Source organism: Cryptomeria japonica, chromosome 1 (genome assembly GCF_030272615.1).
Source record: "Cryptomeria japonica chromosome 1, Sugi_1.0, whole genome shotgun sequence".
Lineage (NCBI taxonomy): Eukaryota > Viridiplantae > Streptophyta > Pinopsida > Cupressales > Cupressaceae > Cryptomeria > Cryptomeria japonica.
The window spans coordinates 241,846,369-241,853,855 of record NC_081405.1 but is presented as its reverse complement, the minus strand read 5'-3'; the positions used below and the strand labels follow the sequence as shown (position 1 = coordinate 241,853,855).

At 35.0% G+C, this 7,487-nt stretch overlaps 1 pseudogene; it reads left to right on the top strand.

Annotated features, from left to right (window-relative positions):
* The first annotated feature begins 364 nt into the window (after nt 1-364).
* Nucleotides 365-6,910, top strand: LOC131034150 (chitinase 2-like; annotated as a pseudogene).
* Nucleotides 6,911-7,487: the final 577 nt, after the last annotated feature.

Sequence of the window (7,487 nt, the reverse complement as noted above, 5' to 3'; positions counted from 1 at the left end):
GTCGAAGTGAGGAGAGTAACATAAACAGAATTTCAATGGAACCTTCACAAATAGGCTAAGAAAACGCATCGACCAAATTGCCAGCCATCGTGATGTTTCTTGCCTGATAAATAACAAACTCTTGAACCCTTCTGAAAGCACAAGAATAGTTAAAAATACACAAGGTTTTATTCTATTAGTAAGTGACATGACCTCGCCTAATATGTAGTTTAGTGTCCCACATCACGTGATAGCGACAAATACCGTCTACATAATTTAAAGTTATTCCATGTATGTATATATATAGGACTGTTTGCTCTAATCGTTCATCCATATTTCTCACGACAATCCTCTCAGGCTGCGCTTTCTTTCTTCGCCTAACGCCATGGCTGAATTCTTCAAGATTTCTCTACTTGTTCTTGCGTTGCTCGTGCCTACTACAATAGGTACGTGTCTAACTGTACTCTATTTTTATTGAAGTACAGGGGAATAAGAGATTGTTCTTCTCGTTTGTATTCGGTCCTCTCCATCGCTATATATTGTTTTCACATTGTTGCCACATTAATTTAGCAGCCTTATTGTTTTATTAACCGGATTAAATTTCAGGTGCGAACACGAAACTTTTTAGGGAATACATTGGCGCCGAGTTCGATAATGTCAAATTTTCTGACTTACCAATCGATCCCGGCACGCAATTTCATTTCATTTTGGCCTTCGCTATCGACTACACCCCGTCAGGAAGCTCTCCTACAAATGGAAAGTTCAACATTTTCTGGGATAGTGACAATCTGAGCCCGAGCGCCGTGCAAGCCATCAAAGCTCAACACAAGAACGTCAAAGTTGCTCTCAGCTTAGGTGGAGACAGCGTGAGCAGTGGCAACGTCCAGTTCAGACCATCGTCTGTGTCGTCGTGGGTGAGCAATGCAGTTTCTTCGCTCACTGACATAATCCAGCAATACCATCTTGACGGCATCGACATCGATTATGAGCATTTCGACTATTCCGATCCCAACACATTTTCTGAGTGCATTGGGCAGCTCATCACGCAATTAAAGCAGAACAATGTCATCTCCTTCGCCTCCATCGCTCCCTATGACGACGGCCCAATACAATCCCATTACACTGCACTCTGGAAAAACTACGGCAATTCAATTGACTATGTGAATTTCCAATTCTATGCCTATGACTCGAGCACCAGCGTCTCACAGTTCATGAACTATTTCAACGCTCAGGAGTCTCGCTATAGCGGTGGAAAAGTGCTGGCTAGTTTCATGACGGAGGGAAGTGGAGGTTTGTCACCTGCGAATGGCTTCTTTGACGCGTGCAGAAAGCTTAGAGACTCTGGCAAGCTCCACGGCATCTTTGTGTGGTGTGCAGACAGCTCGCAGTCTAATGACTTCCAATATGAAAAGCAATCCCAGTCTGTCATCTTGGGCTCCTGATTCGCACAATAGGATTTGATGATAGTGGCTGGTGAATAATAATTACATTGTTTCCTTTTTATGTACTTGTTTCCATACTTTTAATATATTTCCTAGATTTCAAAGGGCGTCCCATCAAAGATTCGGTTCAAGCTTAAGACTAGTAGGATTTTGAGAACCATGACTTAAATTATAGCCTGGCTCTGTTTCTTTGTTCCTTTTTAAATCCTTCGGCAACCCAGTTTCTTGCGACATTGACCGTTACTGTCAAAAAAATTTATATCAAGAGTTTTTTTTTTTTTATAATCTAAGTAACGTTCTTTCCAAAAAAATCTCAAATGAGAATTCCATTTACCTATTAAGAAATCATGGTCATCGTCATTATCACTGTCCAATATCTAATTTAGAAGAAAGTATCTATTTATTATGCATAAATAAATCTCCCTTAGGAATTTCACGAAAATATTTATTTATTATGCACAAATAAATCCCCCTTAGGAATTTCACGAAAAGATTAAATTACTAGTTCTGATAAGCGAACATTCAGTCTAATTCTAAAAGCAATTTGAAAATTGTATTTACAATTACAGTTTAATGTATCATATGTTGTTATAATTATAAGTTTGCAGTAAATATTTTGAAATCATTTATTCTGGAACACTTTTCAGTTTGTACAATCTAGCATCTCTAAAATAATTAGACAGATTGGGATCTCGGAAATTATAAATAAATATAAGTTTTTAACACGGTTCATCAATTTGGCTATATCCACAGGCTTTACTATTATTGCAGCTTGCATACACAGTAAATATCTTTATTATTATTAAAGCTTGTTGCGACGATGAACCGTCGACTTCGACATGTCCAGTTAGGCATTATTACCCTATTCATGCTCCTATTTATCACCCCCACTCGGTCGAACGCTCGGGGTCATACCCTACCGGTGTCGTCCCTTGAGCGCCCTAACTTGTAAAAATATAGATAAGCAAGTTCTTACACATCCTGACCTATTGATCCAACCACTGAGACCTATGGGTGTGCCTTGCATACTTGTAGAAAATATCCTCCTTAAAATCCAAAATAAAATCAGCAATACTCACTTCTCTTGAGACTAATTCACATCTAGAACCTTCACCTCCACTCTTCAAAGTATATTTCACTGTCTCATATCTTTTTTTCTCAACATAATTCTTTCCAAACTCGTGTTCGCTGCCCTCATGAAAACATGAAACAAACTTTGACAACCCACCACATTCCGAGCACTTCTCATTCAAACAATCATTTCTATAGAAATAGCAGCCATCATCTCGAGGGCATAAAAATGGATCTTGCAAGTCTCTTGATGTTTGGGATGTGGTGTGCGGTCTCGGTTGCCGATTCTTAATTTCAAAACGTCCTTTACATTGGGTGACACTCTAGAATTAGAGTGCCAAAATTGTTTAATCTCCTCCTTCACATTGTCAATCAACTTTCTATCAACACGTCGAACCCTCTCACCAAAAGCCCATGTATCTTGTTGAAGTGGATCGTCAAGTCTTTGTCTTCGTGCAAGTGCTCTATCCAAAGTTTTACAGTTTATGTTAAAATCAATACAAGTTTGTCTCATTTGACGATCCTTCCTTAATTGATGGCTTACTAAGGAGGTTGTAATCACTCTTCGAGCGACTCTCTTATCTCTTTCTTTGGTATTTTTTCCAATAGAATTGAGAGCATCAAATAGATTTTTTCCAATAATAGAATTTCTCTCCATCTTCTTGTTCATACGAATCTTCAATTTGTTTAGCAATGGTCTCATCTTTATCATCTTAAGCAATTGAACAAAGAGTTGGCATTGCTCGGTCAATGTCTTATTGCTAAAATTTTGGTCAAAAATTTGTGTAGCCCACAACTGAACGGTTCTTATTGACCTCTTACCTTCAAGATTTGCAATAATGTTCTCATCGATTTCAAATAACCATTTTGGGGTTCTTGAAGGTCTTGGATTTGCAATTTTTCTTTCATCCATGAGAGCGTCTTCATTTCTAAAGTAATTAGGTGTTACATATGGTTCACTTGGTTGAACAATTCCACCTTCAATGTCAAAATTTTCCACATTTTCACCTCCTACGTCAAATTTTCCACATATTGAGCATTTTCATTATCACTTTCAACATTTTCAACATTTTCAACATTTTCACTTTCAAAATCTAAATTTTTATTTTCAATAACTTGTGACATTCGTTAGTTTGTCTAAGGCCAGAAAACCCTACCAAAGAGTTATACCTAAAAAGAGCCTTGAGACCATCTCTTATATTTCATGAGATCTAATTTGTTATTAATTATCTTTATTTTAATAAAAAATTCTACACACTTGATCCTTTTGGGGGATATTGAGACATAAAGATCCCCTCTAAACTCAAATCGTCTAAATATTTCTCTTTTAAAATTTTCATCCATTTCAAATTCGAATCGTTATAGAGTTTCCAAATGAGTTTTTATGTTAAAGCTTTATTTTGTCAAAGATGATTCCTCAAACTAACACCCCCCAAGTTTTTGGGCCTACAAATATTTTCCCAAATGACCATAGCTATTTTCTTTTTATCAACCATACCTTGCTAATGAAAGGTTCTAAATTTCTCAACTAGCTTATTGTTTACTCCAATATAGAGAGATAAGTAGGACATTAGATAGATAGGTAGAGTATAAAGAAAATATTTTAACATAGTTACTCTTCCTTCCTAGGACAATCATTTTGTCTTCCAAGATTCCATCCTTTTGTCTATTCTTTTTCCTATTGGGTCCCAAACATTGGATGATCTCAAACCCTTTAGTAAAGCTAGACCTAAATAAGACCAAGGATGTTCTCCTTCCATAAAACCGAAAAGAGAAAAGATCTCATGCTCAAGAAATGGTTTAATATTAAAGAATAAAACTTCATACTTGATCTAGTTTACCTGTTGACTTGCAGCTTTGGAGTAGATTCAAAGAATTTTTCTAAATTTCATTGCTTCCCTCTTCTCTGCCTGCCCAAAGAGAATTGTGTCATCCGCAAATTGTTGATGTGTGATAGCTTCAAATTCATTTATAATCTTAATTCTTCTAATAAATACATCTTGTTGAGATTTGATTAGAGACCTACCTAATGCTTCTACCATTAGTATAAATATGAAAGGACAAATAGGATCCCCTTGATGAATACCTCTAGAGGTTTCAAAAATCCTATTGGAGATCAATTAAGTAGGACCAAAAAATGAATAGAAATATAATAAAAGATTAGATTAATCCTTTCTTTTGAAAAAACAAAAGCTTCTAATTATTTACATATGAATAACCAATCCACTTTATCATATGCCTCCCTAATATCTAGTTCGATCAGCATGCTGAGTTTCTTGTTAACTTAAATTGAGTGGATAGATTCTTGGGCAACAATTACTCCGTCAATGATTGATCTTCCTAGAACTAATAATTTTTGTCCTTCAAAAATTAAAAGAGGAAGGATTTTATTCAATCTATTAGCTAAAACTTTGGACAACAGCTTATAAATTATATTTCATATGGAAATAGGTCTGAATTCATCTAATTTTAAAGCCTTTTCTTTCTTTGGGACTAAAGCAATAAAAGAAGTGTTAATTTACTTGAATACTCATCCTAAATTCATTAGTTCCTCTAATGCTTCTATCATTTCAACTCTAAGAAATGCCAACACTTTTGAAAGAAGTTGGTAGGAAATCCATCTAGGCTTGGAGATTCATTAGGATGCAGTTTATTAAGAGATATTTCCACTTCCCAAAATGGTAATTTTTTAGTTAGAATTCTTTTTCGCAACTCTGAAATCAATCTTGAAATTTTAATCAAAAGTGCTTTTTTGTGAGGATAGATTTGAACCTTACCAATTGTTTAAGATTTCATAGAAGTAGGACACTGTTTTTCTTAATATTTCCTCTAGATCCTTTATCATTATATCCTTCTCATCCTTAATCATTAAATTTTAATTAATTGTCCTTCTCTTCTTGGTATTGTTGTGAAATTTTTTTGAATTCCCATCTCCCTCTGCAAGACAAACTTCTCTAGACTTTTGTCTCCAAAAGACCTCTTCCTTAGCCAAAGCCTCTTCATACTAGTTAAGAAGCTCCTTCTGTTTAAGAAAATTGTTTTGATCCATGCCGTGTAGAATAACTTCTTTGTTCAGAGAATCCAGTTCCTCTTCAAATTTTAATTTGACTAAAAAAATGGTTAGAAAATTTTCCCTGTTCCATTTTAAGAGCTTCTACTTGATAGATTTCTGTTTGACTACAAAGAAATATAATTTAGATCCTTCACACTGAACTTCCTTCCACCAGCTTTCAACCATCTCAAAGAATCTTGGATCCTTCGTCCATATTTTCTCAAAATTAAAGGGATGGTTTAAAGGTTTTAACTCTCCCAAAATATCCAACTATATAGGGAAATGATTTGAGCCTAAAGAAAGTAAATTATATGATTTAAACAAAAAGAGAAAAGTGGAAAGATCTCCTCTAAAGAGGATCGTGTCCAATAATTCAACAATATTGTTGAATCCTAACCTGATATTATTCCATGTGAAAGAGCCATTCTTTTATTTTATTTTGATTAAGTATTTCGAGCTAGCCAACTCTTGAATTTTGGTTGAGACTGAGATTCTCTTTGAATGCCTCCAATTTTCTTTGAGATGTGAAGAATTGCATTGAAGTTACTTCCAAGGACTATGTTTTCCAAAGGGGCCAAATGAACAACCTTTTCTAGGCCCCTCAATATTCCTAACTTCTCATTGTTTTATACTAGCCTATAAACATTAATAATTATTATGTTAACATCCCCATTGTTATATATTAGGGAATCACTAATCCAATTTATACTACTTGTTGTTTTCACAAAGGAAACCCTTCCAAGATTCCAAAACAGAGCCAGACCACCTGAGGAGCACACTGCTTCAAGAAATTCAACTTCCCATACTCCTAATTTCCTTTTAAATGGTGTCATTTGTTCTCCATTCAGCTTGGCTTCTTTTTTAGAGAAATTGTATATACTTTTGAAAGTTTAATACAGTTCTTTACTGAACATTGTTTGTTAGGGGCATTTAGTCCCCTAAATTTCATGAAATAATATGCATTGGTCCAAGAGGAAGGGTTTCCCTAATCTTATGATTCAGAGTGTTGAAATGTTTTTCTCATCTTTGGCTTCACCATCTAATTTTTTGTGTTATATCAATGATCTCCATCATCTCCTACTACTAGGAGACTTACCACAATCTGGTTTTATCTTTATCAATAGATTTTCTTGCAGAACCAAGGAACTTCTATATTTAGGGCATTCCATAACTTCTAATTGATCTATATCCTCTTTTAATATTCTAATGTCATCCTCCTCTGGCTCTTCAAGATTTAGAATTTTTTGAATAAGAGTTTATTTTTCAATCTAACATTCTTCATTATCTATAGATTGATTATTAGAAATTCTCAAAAAATAATAAACAACTGCTAACTTGACAGGGACTGGAGAGCCCTCCTCGATAGAGTTATTTACCTCTAGAGCCTTAGAGGAGAAGGTTTGAGTTACAGGTGGAGCTTCACCATCCTCTAAAGAGATTGTGTTCTTTTGATTGAAGTCTGGAATCGAAGACAAACTATAATCATTCCTCCTAAATGAGTCTAAAGAGGATAACATTCCAAACTTCTTCACAGACACTAGTTCAAAACCTTTCACATTTTTCTGACCTTGTAATCTCACGAACCTTCTTTCGACTTAAATAAGACTCCAAGCTATAAATTTTTTTGAATTTTATCCACCACATGACTTCCTTTTCTAGTTGTTTTAATTGCCCATACACCTCCCACTTTTGTCTTTCGGAGAGGTGGAGAACTCATCCCCTAACTCTCTCAATCCATTTACTTCAGGTCGAGGAACAATTCCACTAACAGATTGAAGGTTTTTCTTTGTCAATTATAAAAAATGGTTTATTGAGCCTTCCTCAATCTTTTAATGAATTATTAACCTTATGCTTGTCCTTGGAAATTTTCTTTCTACATTCTCAGTTTGAGCCAATCTCCATTTCTTAAAGAGATTCATTTCCAGGCCTTAAATACCAATTTT